This window comes from Centruroides vittatus, unplaced genomic scaffold (genome assembly GCF_030686945.1).
Source record: "Centruroides vittatus isolate TY-2023 unplaced genomic scaffold, ASM3068694v2 contig_718, whole genome shotgun sequence".
Classification (NCBI taxonomy): Eukaryota; Metazoa; Arthropoda; class Arachnida; order Scorpiones; family Buthidae; genus Centruroides; species Centruroides vittatus.
Window position 1 is genome coordinate 1 of NW_027122457.1, and position 16,342 is coordinate 16,342.

The 16,342-nt window shown below is 30.7% G+C and overlaps 2 long non-coding RNA genes across 2 annotated transcripts; one reads left to right on the forward strand and one right to left on the reverse strand.

Annotated features, from left to right (window-relative positions):
* Nucleotides 1–319: 319 nt before the first annotated feature.
* On the reverse strand, nt 320–868 carry LOC136980745 (uncharacterized). Its single transcript, XR_010881595.1, has 2 exons — nt 516–868; nt 320–441 (listed from the first exon to the last, which is right to left on the reverse strand). It is a non-coding gene; the product is annotated as an uncharacterized lncRNA (long non-coding RNA).
* On the forward strand, nt 435–9,015 carry LOC136980744 (uncharacterized). Its single transcript, XR_010881594.1, has 2 exons — nt 435–520; nt 8,791–9,015. It is a non-coding gene; the product is annotated as an uncharacterized lncRNA (long non-coding RNA).
* Nucleotides 9,016–16,342: the final 7,327 nt, after the last annotated feature.

The following is a 16,342-nucleotide window of genomic DNA, read 5'->3' on the forward strand; positions in this document are numbered from 1 at the left end:
TTACTTTTGATATAATGTACAGATCACAAAATTGTTAAGTAAATAAATTTTCACCTTTTATAAATAATTTTTATTTATCAAGTATGGTAGAATTTATTTTATCTAGTCAACTTGCTAAGTGGAGCGCTAAACAAATTGACTAGGTAAAATAAATTTGTATTACAAAGAAATTTAAATCGCCTCGTCCCAGCGAAGACGTCTTCGTTCCACTCGATTGAGGATGGTTTCTTATCTACAAATAAATATTATTTGAGTACATATAGTAATTGCATACAAAACAATATTCGGATTCGTTTTGTGGCTCATCTGTAAGTTTTCTAAATAAATATATTATTTTAAAATAAGCACCCATCTGTAAGTTTTATCTAGAAAACATCTTTGTAAATTATTTTACTCACCATTAGCGGGCACGATTTTTTCTCGGAGAATACATTTAAAGAGCTAAACAGGAGAATAAAAATATTTTAAACAATGGTTGTCAGCGGTTTTAACTAAATAAATAAAAGTTAATTTACACAATGCTTCAAAATTATTGGTTTGAAGCCGATGCTCGAAAAGTTCTCGGCCACAACCGGGCCGCGTCCGGGTGATCCCAGGGATCTGGCGTATCCCCGGTATCTCCTGGCCACCGAGGAGGCACTATCTCCTCCTCGGCCCACCATTCCGCATAGCCGCCTGTTCGCTCGGCATCGGCACTTTTTATAGTTTTTTTTACTAATTTCAGCATGTCTCTCTTCACCCTCTTGTCTTCATTCTGTATATAAATGATCTTATTGTTTAAATTAATATAAATATTTTATCGCGTTGTGTGTATAGAAATAAATTATCTAACCGTCTTTCCTGCTGTAATTGTCGTAGTTATAAAATTCGAATTATATACTTCTCTCCACAAGTCACCCGCTATTTTTTTTCCCCCGCGGAAGGACTATTATTTCGGAATATTGAGATTTTTCAACTCTTTTTATAGCCTGCTCCACGCAGTTTCGATCAACTGTGTCTCTATTCTAAACATTTTATTTAAAATTATTTTTAATAAAAATAATAAAACGCTTACCATTATCAAGATGACTGTTGAGCTTACCATTGTCAAGATGAAATTCGGAGCTGTGAAACTCCTTGGTTTGCGCAATTATTTATACTCATTTTATTTTCCTTTAGGTTAATTTTTTATTGCGTTGTATATTAAATATTCTTCCTTGTACAATTTATCATTCTCGAACACGCTAAAGTTATTTCCGTAAACAAGATCTATGTTTCTCACGGGCTAAATTCTGGTATGTCAGATATTTATTTTTGTTAATAAGGTCTTCGCAACTGCTACAAAAATGAAAGGAAATTACCCTCCAAATAAGAAAGGCTTTGATGCCATGAACGAGTATTTGCAGGGAAAATGTCTAATGTTTTTAAAAAAAGGCGATATGTATTATTAGAAAGCGAGCTTTCAAAGGATAGTTGAAAATATTGTGCGTGGAAGAGAATGATATTACGCGAGTAATTTATGATGATCACTAGACAAACATTTCTTCCAAATTAAATTTATCTCTTAATTCTATTTTAACTAAGAGGCTTAAAGTTTGTTGACACAACCCAGTTAGATTTTTTCCCGATGAGGCTCCGCCGGGATCGAAAATTGTTAAAGGGTTTTCCGGGCGAGAGGGGCTCAGCTCGGGTTGAGAACTGCGGACTTCCTAGTTCTAACCGTCTACTGCAATACAACACAGCTAAGAATTTATTAAATAGAAAATGAATTTAATGCGAAACAGACTGCCAAAACCTAAAATTTCTGAAGATCGGGAGTCGAAAATTTGACTTAGATCTAAGCATGCATAATACAATAATAATGGTAAGGAGTTTAAATTATATAAGAATATTTAGACGAAAACATATAGAGCGTTTATTACAGAAAATGTTTTAGCTAACGATCATTTTTGTGTGTAGAAGAGAATGATATTACGTAAGTAATTTATATATATTTGTAAGAAAAAATTTCTTTCAAATTTACATTATAAATTCATCTCTTAACTAAGAGGGTTAAAGTTTGGTGACACAACTCTGTTAGATTTTTCCTCGATGAGGCTCCGTCGGGATCGAAAATTGTTAAAGAGTTTACGAAATTAGTTTTTCAGGACAAAAGTTTTACGAAATTAATTTGCCGACACAGTTTAGGGTTTTCCAGGCGAGGGGCTCCGTCTAGGTTGAGAGCTGCGGACTTCCTAGTTCTAGCCGGTATAAACTGGTTCCGTCTCCCGGCTTGCTATATATACTCAAGCCGTCTACTGCAATACAGCAACCAAGAAAACATGTTGTCGGTAAGAATTTATTATTAAATAGTATGTAATTTAGAAAACAGAGTGTCGGTAAAAAGAGAGCCAAAACAATTTTTACACTTTAAATGCTTTTATTATTTTTCATTGAATTACAGCATTGGTTATACGTTACAGTAAGTGGGCGCGCTAAATACAAACGGTGTTTAACAAAGTTTTGTACAAATTCGTCGTTATAGACTTTATCCGTTTCACTTAATTCGTTTAAACATTGGTTTCTATTCATTTTATATAGAAAATACAAACAAAAATAGCCGCAATTCGTCGAATATAAACTCTGATGAACGTTATTATTCCAGCAACAAGTTTTAGAATTGCGTGTTATAAAATTTATTATATTCTGTTTCGATGGCTTAATCCCATAACTATCGTAGTAAAAACAGATTTTTCCGTCAAAGAATACCGATATCCAGTGAGTTCCGGGTTTATTTCTTTCGTCTAAGTTAATTATATACGATTTATACTTAGCGATGCAAACAGGTAAATCATCCGATGCAAAAACTCCTCCAAAAGTTTCTCTTATTTTCGGATCGCTGGATGCGAGCCTCCACAGCGTGACGGTGTTCATTAGTAATCGACAAAAACAGTCCTCGAAGCATCGATTTCTAGAGTATTATTGTATTCGAGTAAACAAATAACGTTTACAGTTTCTAGTAATGCCGTTGCGAACTTAAATTCGATTGAGATGTTTCCTATTTGATTTATACTCTTATGTGATTCGGAGGCGGCTCGATCCTGTGTTAAGTCGAAACTGTAGAGAGTATATCCGTCTTTATACTCTTTGTAAGATATGTTAGTATATTTATGGTGATTAATACATCCTATATCTTCAAATAATGATATAAAATTCCTTCCATAGGCGTTGCCTCCATAATTCGGAGAATATGGTTGAGGCGGAAACATTTGGTTGTCTTTTAATAAACATATATAATTTAAATTGTAATTTTTAAAATTGAAAGGATTATATTTTACATTTCCGTTAAATGCGGTATTAGAAACTAGTCCGATAGTCATTCTGTAAGGCAGCTGGCCGATTACGGCGTTTGAGATATTAGTAGATTGTATTCCGCTACTTAGGGTAAAAACTTTTACATCCGTTCTTCGAAACGGCATTTTTATGATGCCTGTTTGCAGCGCTTTTTCTATTCCAATTTGAACAGACGAACTAACGTCTACTTTATTAATTTTTAGAGACGCGTTTTTTATAATTATTTTATAATTATTGCTGGTAGACATTAGAGCAAAATCGTCTTTAGATCTTTCTAATTTAATTCTTAAATCAACGTTATTAATTAACAATTTAGGTTGATTAGACAAATCGATATGAAGCCTTCCGATTAAATCTATTAATTTACTTTGTTTAGCAATATTAAATCTTTTAGCCAATCCTTCATTATTATCGTCTAACGAGTCCATATATTGCGCAGTATCTTTATAAAATAATGCGCTCGTTAAAAAAGTTTCCTGCGCATCTTTTGAATAAAATAATAATGCTTCTAAAATAGATCGGTAGCAGTAATTAGTCTGCGAAATTATTTGTTTATCATTTAAAAACACGCTGCATTGAGAAAATAAACTATTTAAAAAATAATTAACAGGTGCGACCTTTTCTTCGGCAGAAACGTCCGTTCCGTCGTTTTTAATAATTTTTGCTTGAACGTGGAGATAAATCGAATGCAAGTCGATATAATTTTCGCCAGAACCGGATATGTAAAATTCTATCGGGGCACGGCTATCCGATATTGTTGCTACGGGATGAACAATAACTTCTGTAGTATTGTCGATGGCCAGTTGCGTCGAAACGGTGCTAAATAAGTCGAGCTCGCTTTTGGTGCAGGGGCAGGAATTCGGGTCCATTTTTCTTATTCCGAAAATATATCGTGTACTTTCCGTCTTTTATTCTGCGTCTGCTTCAGTCTCTTCGGTCGCTTTCGTTTTATACCCGATCCGCCTTGCACTTTTTTAACTACATCATCTTTAATTTCAGAGCCGATATCCTTTAGATGCGATTTTGCCGATTCTTTAAATGATTTCCCCGCAATTACGTCCGATCCAACACCCGACGCAAAATTTAATGCTTTGCGCCCCAGATACGATCCGATTCGGCCCAGAATCGGTACTGATTTTCTAAAAAGATCGGCGAAGAATCCATACCCTCGCTGAATTTGAGGCCCCGCAAAATAACCTCGTCCCGTCAAATGTTGCCTCAAATATAAATCGGGAGTCCATAACGTACCTCCTGCTTGATTACAGTAGTAATTTATACAAGCTTTTGGATCGAGCTTCATTTTGCACTTCTTAAAGACAAACTAATGCTAGATATTAAACTAACAGGTATTTATAACTGTTTAAAAGATAAAATTAATATTGTTTTTCCTCCGAAAAAGACTATCTCTTTTCCGCTCGCAGATCTCAGTTCGATTTCGATTGTTTCGATAAAATTTTTCCTAATAGGAAAATACAAAGGTTTGGAATAAACTTTGACTATCTGATCTTCTTTCGTGCCCATAACGGGTATAACTCTTAATAACGGCGCTGTTATATCTCCTACGTGATGAGAAGAAATAATATTCGAGTAAATAAAAATTTCCGAAATTCCCGCCGACATTTCGATGGGATAGCGACTTATATATTCGCCGGGTGGAAATTTTGTAGCCGTAAATCCGAGAAAATCTTTCAATTCATCTCCAAATTCTACAGAAATATTCCACGGAACTTTTAAAATAATTTTATTATTAGGCAGCAACGCCAGTTTTATATACTTAAAAATGCTAAGAAATTTTTCGGGAGACGAGTATAATCCGATAGGAATAAAGATTTTTTCGTCTTTATAAACTTTCTTAATTACTTCTCTCTTTCTATTTTTCTCCACTAAATTAAAATATTCGTTAGAGTAGTCCTGAGTCGACAGTCGAAAATTATGAGTCGAATTACCCCTTAATACAGTATCTTCGTTAGGTAAGTTTAGCATATAAAGTAATTTCGACGAATCCTTTACGGTGATAAATAACTCGTGCTCGTCTTTTATATTTATATCCACAGTTTGATTATTTTTATCGAAAATAAATTCTGCCAAATTAGAATTTGTTAGACTAACTATGTTCGAATTTATTATATCAAACAATTCAGTTTTATCGCCTTTAATAGAAATTAATGGAATCAAATATGATTTATCCGGCAAAGGTTCGTCTTCTTCTTTCACGCTTTCTTCGATCGTCACAATATACTGATTATTATGATTAGATATATTAAACCAGTTTCTCGGAATAATAGCTTCGGCAAGACCGACGGTCCAATTTCCGTGTAAATTAATAGGAGGACTCATTTTCACTGTGAAATGCGACTGCGTATTCCCCGGAAACAGGTCCATACTTGCATTACTTATCAGCGTCACGAAAAAATCTGATTGCATCATTTTGTTACCTTTTGTAATTCTTCGGTATAAAACCTTCCTTCTAGAATCTCGTTATTCGCATCTTTTAATACGTAAGTCGGAGGATGTGATAGAAATCGGTCGTGAATAACAAATATTTCCTTCGTCCAGCCCGGCAGATATCCGCGACTAAATGTTTTACGTATTTTCGAAATTCGAACTAAATCACCAATATTAAATTTAAATTTACTTTTCCTTTTTATACCGTACAGCCTATCAAAAATCGAACCGTAATGCAAAAGACTAACTTCAGATGGAGCCATCCCGATACTTCTATGAAAACTATTATTATATCCTTTTACAATATCGTTTAATTTATCGATATATTGATAAGAATTACGATAAGTAATTAATCTATATATTTTATTTCGTAAAGTTTTATTTAATCTCTCGACCACCGAAGCCTTAGTATCCGAATGGGTCGAATAGTGATTAATTTTATATTTTTTAAACAAATTTTTTACTAATCTATTATAAAATTCGGTTCCCTTATCGGTTTGCATATTTTTAGGAACATTGCGTTTAAAAATAATTTGAAACGCTTCGGCAACAGACTTAGGTTTTTTATCCTTTATTGGCACAACGTAACAATATTTACTAAATACATCAATTACTGTTAATAAATATTTTATACCGTTATTATATCTAGAAAATTGCTTTAACACAATTAAATCGGCTTGCCATAGGTCGTTAGGATAAAAAGCTTTAGTTTTTCTTCGCGAATATTTAACCCTTACAGGTTTATGCAACGAATAAACAGGTTGAGAAGACAGCCATTTTTCGACAGTAGATCTCGGAAATTTAGAAGCTTTAACTAGTTTACTCACTCCTCCAAACGATGCCGAAGATTTGGGGTTATAATATAACCGTCTCAGTAGTTTCTCCATTCCGGACTCTTCTTCCTCTTTTTCGACGACTTTTTCCACTGGTAAAATACTCTCGGAGAAATTGTAGAAAAAATTTCTTCGGGACTTTCGACTTGTATCGGTTGATATCGCGGCTTTTCGCCGATTTCGGGTAGAGTCGACAAACTTTTATTTCCTATCCACTCTCTAGGAAAATTTAGTTTTCTTACAGCTTCCCAAAACACGTTAAAACCGATAGGCGCAATAGATGTTTTTCGATTGCGAAACAAATGAGATAACAGATCAATTATGTGGCTTCGTGGTACTGGAGTGCCGCTAACTGTTAATTCACCTTTTGTATTCCATCCGTAGTCGTTTTGTCTCAGTTTATCGATTAAATGAGGAACGTATTTTTGATATAGCTGGGGTACAGATATAGTTATTTGTTTAATAAACGCATCCTCACCGTTATCGGAGGTAGGTGGTTTTTCTTCGGGTAGCTCCGGCGGTTTTTCATCGGGCACAACGGATACTCTGACAGGCTCCTTCGGCTTATGGACGGTTCTCTGATATCTCGAAATCAACTGACTTAATAATTTAACTTTACTATCGTCGGATAAATCGGTACTCTCGAGTAATTCTTCGATATTACTTCCAATTCTTATTTCGGGTTTAATTTGATATCCTGCCAGCAACTCGGGAGGGACCAGAGCCATTTGCTTCGCCATTAGATTCTTTTTCCTATTGCTTTACCGATTAATCCTCCTGCCATAGACAATAACGGCGCCAGTAGAAGAGGAAGGAATCCACCCGATTGATTAATCAAAATTTTTTTCTTGATATTTAAAGGAACACGTTTTTCACTTAATTTCCTGATTACTTTTTTATATTTTCGTAATTTATGAACGTCAGCAGGTATATTTCCTCTCAGAAAATTATCGCATATTTCGCACAAAACTTTAACTTGGTCGGAAGTGGCCTCTTTCAATATCGCTCTTCGTTGAGAGGGAGTAGTTTTGGCTAAATGCGCCAACATGTGATAATTTTTCTTTACGTTCTTCATTTTATCGGTAAGTATACCCAATAAATACCTTGTTCGTCCGGAAAACACGAATCCCGCACCGAAAGTTTCTTGTCTGTTTTAGGATGAAAATCCAGCAGCAAATAACCAAAATCCTTTTCTGTCGCTTTTTTATATGCATCCATAAAAAAATTACATTTTCCTGCGAAAGCTTGGCGTCCCAAACAGCTTACTTGACTTTCGTCTCGATTATTTTTAAACAAAATCAAATAATGCGTATTTAAAGTAATATCTCTCATAATTCTATTTTTCGGAAACAGATTTTGCATTATCAGGATCACGCTTACATTATAATGGTGAGACTCTGTTGTGAACAGAAACGCAGTTTTTGAACTGAGTTCGTGCATCAAATCATCGATTACTACTAAATCCCATCCTTGCACAGATTCAGGTAGGCCGTACATAAATGTAATACCTTTTTCATCTCGAAAAAACGGTAAGTATACAGAATAACACCATAAAACTTTCTTTAACTGTTTTTCATAAATTTTACAACGAATAATTTTTCTTACTAACGTAGTCTTTCCACATTGCGACGGTCCGGCGATTATGCAGTTACTCGGGTGCTTAAAATACATGTCAATCGATTTTACTGACTTTAGCAAATTTATAATGTTTCAATCCGCAATTTATCTCTCTAAATATTAATATATTCTTTTTATTCTTTTCAACGTAAACTTCTCTCATAACATCCGAACAATCTTCGAACGAATAATATAATTTATTACTAACGTCGTTAATTCTTCCGTCTTCATCAACAATTACAAAACCGAACTTTCCATCTTCCTTCCATATATCTCCGTTAACTTTAAAATAACGCAAAACAACGGGAAAATTATCGGGAATATCGAGCGAAAAATTATTTACCGCAGCTATACAGGCGTCCAGAGACTTGTACAACCGAGGAGAAACAGAATAATTTCTGTCGCTGTCGTAGGTAAAAATAAAGCCGTATGCTTCCATGTTCGATCCTGGTATTAAAATAAATTCTAACGTATGTTAAAAATTTATATATGTCGACAATCAACCAATCACATTTTATAGTAAGTATGTCAAAAGGTATTTGTAATACATTATGAAACCGGAGGATCTCTGGGATGCAGGCAGGCTTCAAACCAATAATTTTGAAGCATTGTGTAAATTAACTTTTATTTATTTAGTTAAAACCGGTGACAACCATTGTTTAAAATATTTTTATTCTCCTGTTTAGCTCTTTAAATGTATTCTCCGAGAAAAAATCATGCCCGCTAATGGTGAGTAAAATAATTTACAAAGATGTTTTCTAGATAAAACTTACAGATGGGTGCTTATTTTAAAATAATATATTTATTTAGAAAACTTACAGATGAGCCACAAAACGAATCCGAATATTGTTTTGTATGCAATTACTATATGTACTCAAATAATATTTATTTGTAGATAAGAAACCATCCTCAATCGAGTGGAACGAAGACGTCTTCGCTGGGACGAGGCGATTTAAATTTCTTTGTAATACAAATTTATTTTACCTAGTCAATTTGTTTAGCGCTCCACTTAGCAAGTTGACTAGATAAAATAAATTCTACCATACTTGATAAATAAAAATTATTTATAAAAGGTGAAAATTTATTTACTTAACAATTTTGTGATCTGTACATTATATCAAAAGTAAGTCAACCAACTTACTCTGAAAATTTCGCGATCTAAAAATTATTTACTCGACAAAGTAAAATAATTTCTAACACTTAAATTAATATCGAACTTATAAACGCGTGTGTTATTTACTCGAGAAGGTAAGTCAAAAATTTCGCGATCTAAAAATTATTTACTCGACAAAGTAAAATAATTTCTAACACTTAAATTAATATCGAACTTATAAACGCGTGTGTTATTTACTCGAGAAGGTAAGTCAAAAATTTCGCGATCTAAAAATTATTTACTCGACAAAGTAAAATAATTTCTAACACTTAAATTAATATCGAACTTATAAACGCGTGTGTTATTTACTCGAGAAGGTAAGTCAAAAATTTCGCGATCTAAAAATTATTTACTCGACAAAGTAAAATAATTTCTAACACTTAAATTAATATCGAACTTATAAACGCGTGTGTTATTTACTCGAGAAGGTAAGTCAAAAATTTCGCGATCTAAAAATTATTTACTCGACAAAGTAAAATAATTTCTAACACTTAAATTAATATCGAACTTATAAACGCGTGTGTTATTTACTCGAGAAGGTAAGTCAAAAATTTCGCGATCTAAAAATTATTTACTCGACAAAGTAAAATAATTTCTAACACTTAAATTAATATCGAACTTATAAACGCGTGTGTTATTTACTCGAGAAGGTAAGTCAAAAATTTCGCGATCTAAAAATTATTTACTCGACAAAGTAAAATAATTTCTAACACTTAAATTAATATCGAACTTATAAACGCGTGTGTTATTTACTCGAGAAGGTAAGTCAAAAATTTCGCGATCTAAAAATTATTTACTCGACAAAGTAAAATAATTTCTAACACTTAAATTAATATCGAACTTATAAACGCGTGTGTTATTTACTCGAGAAGGTAAGTCAAAAATTTCTCGATCTAAAAATTATTTACTCGACAAAGTAAAATAATTTCTAACACTTAAATTAATATCGAACTTATAAACGCGTGTGTTATTTACTCGAGAAGGTAAGTCAAAAATTTCGCGATCTAAAAATTATTTACTCGACAAAGTAAAATAATTTCTAACACTTAAATTAATATCGAACTTATAAACGCGTGTGTTATTTACTCGAGAAGGTAAGTCAAAAATTTCGCGATCTAAAAATTATTTACTCGACAAAGTAAAATAATTTCTAACACTTAAATTAATATCGAACTTATAAACGCGTGTGTTATTTACTCGAGAAGGTAAGTCAAAAATTTCGCGATCTAAAAATTATTTACTCGACAAAGTAAAATAATTTCTAACACTTAAATTAATATCGAACTTATAAACGCGTGTGTTATTTACTCGAGAAGGTAAGTCAAAAATTTCTCGATCTAAAAATTATTTACTCGACAAAGTAAAATAATTTCTAACACTTAAATTAATATCGAACTTATAAACGCGTGTGTTATTTACTAAGTCAAAAATTTCGCGATCTAAAAATTATTTACTCGACAAAGTAAAATAATTTCTAACACTTAAATTAATATCGAACTTATAAACGCGTGTGTTATTTATCTAAGTCAAAAATTTCGCGATCTAAAAATTATTTACTCGACAAAGTAAAATAATTTCTAACACTTAAATTAATATCGAACTTATAAACGCGTGTGTTATTTACTCGAGAAGGTAAGTCAAAAATTTCTGCGATCTAAAAATTATTTACTCGACAAAGTAAAATAATTTCTAACACTTAAATTAATATCGAACTTATAAACGCGTGTGTTATTTACTCAGAGTAAGTCAAAATTTCGCGATCTAAAAATTATTTACTCGACAAAGTAAAATAATTTCTAACACTTAAATTAATATCGAACTTATAAACGCGTGTGTTATTTACTCGAGAAGGTAAGTCAAAAATTTCGCGATCTAAAAATTATTTACTCGACAAAGTAAAATAATTTCTAACACTTAAATTAATATCGAACTTATAAACGCGTGTGTTATTTACTCGAGAAGGTAAGTCAAAAATTTCGCGATCTAAAAATTATTTACTCGACAAAGTAAAATAATTTCTAACACTTAAATTAATATCGAACTTATAAACGCGTGTGTTATTTACTCGAGAAGGTAAGTCAAAAATTTCTCGATCTAAAAATTATTTACTCGACAAAGTAAAATAATTTCTAACACTTAAATTAATATCGAACTTATAAACGCGTGTGTTATTTACTCGAGAAGGTAAGTCAAAAATTTCGCGATCTAAAAATTATTTACTCGACAAAGTAAAATAATTTCTAACACTTAAATTAATATCGAACTTATAAACGCGTGTGTTATTTACTAAGTCAAAAATTTCGCGATCTAAAAATTATTTACTCGACAAAGTAAAATAATTTCTAACACTTAAATTAATATCGAACTTATAAACGCGTGTGTTATTTACTCGAGAAGGTAAGTCAAAAATTTCGCGATCTAAAAATTATTTACTCGACAAAGTAAAATAATTTCTAACACTTAAATTAATATCGAACTTATAAACGCGTGTGTTATTTACTCGAGAAGGTAAGTCAAAAATTTCTCGATCTAAAAATTATTTACTCGACAAAGTAAAATAATTTCTAACACTTAAATTAATATCGAACTTATAAACGCGTGTGTTATTTACTAAGTCAAAAATTTCGCGATCTAAAAATTATTTACTCGACAAAGTAAAATAATTTCTAACACTTAAATTAATATCGAACTTATAAACGCGTGTGTTATTTACTCGAGAAGGTAAGTCAAAAATTTCGCGATCTAAAAATTATTTACTCGACAAAGTAAAATAATTTCTAACACTTAAATTAATATCGAACTTATAAACGCGTGTGTTATTTACTAAGTCAAAAATTTCGCGATCTAAAAATTATTTACTCGACAAAGTAAAATAATTTCTAACACTTAAATTAATATCGAACTTATAAACGCGTGTGTTATTTACTCGAGAAGGTAAGTCAAAAATTTCTGCGATCTAAAAATTATTTACTCGACAAAGTAAAATAATTTCTAACACTTAAATTAATATCGAACTTATAAACGCGTGTGTTATTTACTCGAGAAGGTAAGTCAAAAATTTCGCGATCTAAAAATTATTTACTCGACAAAGTAAAATAATTTCTAACACTTAAATTAATATCGAACTTATAAACGCGTGTGTTATTTACTAAGTCAAAAATTTCGCGATTAAAAATTATTTACTCGACAAAGTAAAATAATTTCTAACACTTAAATTAATATCGAACTTATAAACGCGTGTGTTATTTACTCGAGAAGGTAAGTCAAAAATTTCTCGATCTAAAAATTATTTACTCGACAAAGTAAAATAATTTCTAACACTTAAATTAATATCGAACTTATAAACGCGTGTGTTATTTACTCGAGAAGGTAAGTCAAAAATTTCGCGATCTAAAAATTATTTACTCGACAAAGTAAAATAATTTCTAACACTTAAATTAATATCGAACTTATAAACGCGTGTGTTATTTACTCGAGAAGGTAAGTCAAAAATTTCGCGATCTAAAAATTATTTACTCGACAAAGTAAAATAATTTCTAACACTTAAATTAATATCGAACTTATAAACGCGTGTGTTATTTACTCGAGAAGGTAAGTCAAAAATTTCGCGATCTAAAAATTATTTACTCGACAAAGTAAAATAATTTCTAACACTTAAATTAATATCGAACTTATAAACGCGTGTGTTATTTACTCGAGAAGGTAAGTCAAAAATTTCTGCGATCTAAAAATTATTTACTCGACAAAGTAAAATAATTTCTAACACTTAAATTAATATCGAACTTATAAACGCGTGTGTTATTTACTCAAGTATCAAAAATTTCTGCGATCTAAAAATTATTTACTCGACAAAGTAAAATAATTTCTAACACTTAAATTAATATCGAACTTATAAACGCGTGTGTTATTTACTCGAGAAGGTAAGTCAAAAATTTCGCGATCTAAAAATTATTTACTCGACAAAGTAAAATAATTTCTAACACTTAAATTAATATCGAACTTATAAACGCGTGTGTTATTTACTCGAGAAGGTAAGTCAAAAATTTCGCGATCTAAAAATTATTTACTCGACAAAGTAAAATAATTTCTAACACTTAAATTAATATCGAACTTATAAACGCGTGTGTTATTTACTCGAGAAGGTAAGTCAAAAATTTCGCGATCTAAAAATTATTTACTCGACAAAGTAAAATAATTTCTAACACTTAAATTAATATCGAACTTATAAACGCGTGTGTTATTTACTCGAGAAGGTAAGTCAAAAATTTCTCGATCTAAAAATTATTTACTCGACAAAGTAAAATAATTTCTAACACTTAAATTAATATCGAACTTATAAACGCGTGTGTTATTTACTCGAGAAGGTAAGTCAAAAATTTCTCGATCTAAAAATTATTTACTCGACAAAGTAAAATAATTTCTAACACTTAAATTAATATCGAACTTATAAACGCGTGTGTTATTTACTCGAGAAGGTAAGTCAAAAATTTCGCGATCTAAAAATTATTTACTCGACAAAGTAAAATAATTTCTAACACTTAAATTAATATCGAACTTATAAACGCGTGTGTTATTTACTCAAGTCAAAAATTTCGCGATCTAAAAATTATTTACTCGACAAAGTAAAATAATTTCTAACACTTAAATTAATATCGAACTTATAAACGCGTGTGTTATTTACTTAAGTCAAAAATTTCGCGATCTAAAAATTATTTACTCGACAAAGTAAAATAATTTCTAACACTTAAATTAATATCGAACTTATAAACGCGTGTGTTATTTACTCGAGAAGGTAAGTCAAAAATTTTGCGATCTAAAAATTATTTACTCGACAAAGTAAAATAATTTCTAACACTTAAATTAATATCGAACTTATAAACGCGTGTGTTATTTACTAAGTCAAAAATTTCGCGATCTAAAAATTATTTACTCGACAAAGTAAAATAATTTCTAACACTTAAATTAATATCGAACTTATAAACGCGTGTGTTATTTACTCGGAAGGTAAGTCAAAAATTTCTCGATCTAAAAATTATTTACTCGACAAAGTAAAATAATTTCTAACACTTAAATTAATATCGAACTTATAAACGCGTGTGTTATTTACTAAGTCAAAAATTTCGCGATCTAAAAATTATTTACTCGACAAAGTAAAATAATTTCTAACACTTAAATTAATATCGAACTTATAAACGCGTGTGTTATTTACTCAAGGTAAGTCAAAAATTTCGTCGATCTAAAAATTATTTACTCGACAAAGTAAAATAATTTCTAACACTTAAATTAATATCGAACTTATAAACGCGTGTGTTATTTACTCGGTAAGTCAAAAATTTCGTCGATCTAAAAATTATTTACTCGACAAAGTAAAATAATTTCTAACACTTAAATTAATATCGAACTTATAAACGCGTGTGTTATTTACTCGAGAAGGTAAGTCAAAAATTTCTGCGATCTAAAAATTATTTACTCGACAAAGTAAAATAATTTCTAACACTTAAATTAATATCGAACTTATAAACGCGTGTGTTATTTACTCGAGAAGGTAAGTCAAAAATTTCGCGATCTAAAAATTATTTACTCGACAAAGTAAAATAATTTCTAACACTTAAATTAATATCGAACTTATAAACGCGTGTGTTATTTACTCGAGAAGGTAAGTCAAAAATTTCGCGTCGATCTAAAAATTATTTACTCGACAAAGTAAAATAATTTCTAACACTTAAATTAATATCGAACTTATAAACGCGTGTGTTATTTACTCGAGAAGGTAAGTCAAAAATTTCGCGATCTAAAAATTATTTACTCGACAAAGTAAAATAATTTCTAACACTTAAATTAATATCGAACTTATAAACGCGTGTGTTATTTACTCGAGAAGGTAAGTCAAAAATTTCTCGATCTAAAAATTATTTACTCGACAAAGTAAAATAATTTCTAACACTTAAATTAATATCGAACTTATAAACGCGTGTGTTATTTACGTAAGTCAAAAATTTCGCGATCTAAAAATTATTTACTCGACAAAGTAAAATAATTTCTAACACTTAAATTAATATCGAACTTATAAACGCGTGTGTTATTTACTCGAGAAGGTAAGTCAAAAATTTCGCGATCTAAAAATTATTTACTCGACAAAGTAAAATAATTTCTAACACTTAAATTAATATCGAACTTATAAACGCGTGTGTTATTTACTCGAGAAGGTAAGTCAAAAATTTCGCGATCTAAAAATTATTTACTCGACAAAGTAAAATAATTTCTAACACTTAAATTAATATCGAACTTATAAACGCGTGTGTTATTTACTCGAGAAGGTAAGTCAAAAATTTCGCGATCTAAAAATTATTTACTCGACAAAGTAAAATAATTTCTAACACTTAAATTAATATCGAACTTATAAACGCGTGTGTTATTTACTCGAGAAGGTAAGTCAAAAATTTCTCGATCTAAAAATTATTTACTCGACAAAGTAAAATAATTTCTAACACTTAAATTAATATCGAACTTATAAACGCGTGTGTTATTTACTCGAGAAGGTAAGTCAAAAATTTTGCGATCTAAAAATTATTTACTCGACAAAGTAAAATAATTTCTAACACTTAAATTAATATCGAACTTATAAACGCGTGTGTTATTTACTCGAGAAGGTAAGTCAAAAATTTCTGCGATCTAAAAATTATTTACTCGACAAAGTAAAATAATTTCTAACACTTAAATTAATATCGAACTTATAAACGCGTGTGTTATTTACTCAAGTAACAAAAATTTCGCGATCTAAAAATTATTTACTCGACAAAGTAAAATAATTTCTAACACTTAAATTAATATCGAACTTATAAACGCGTGTGTTATTTACTCGAGAAGGTAAGTCAAAAATTTCGCGATCTAAAAATTATTTACTCGACAAAGTAAAATAATTTCTAACACTTAAATTAATATCGAACTTATAAACGCGTGTGTTATTTACTCGAGAGGTAAG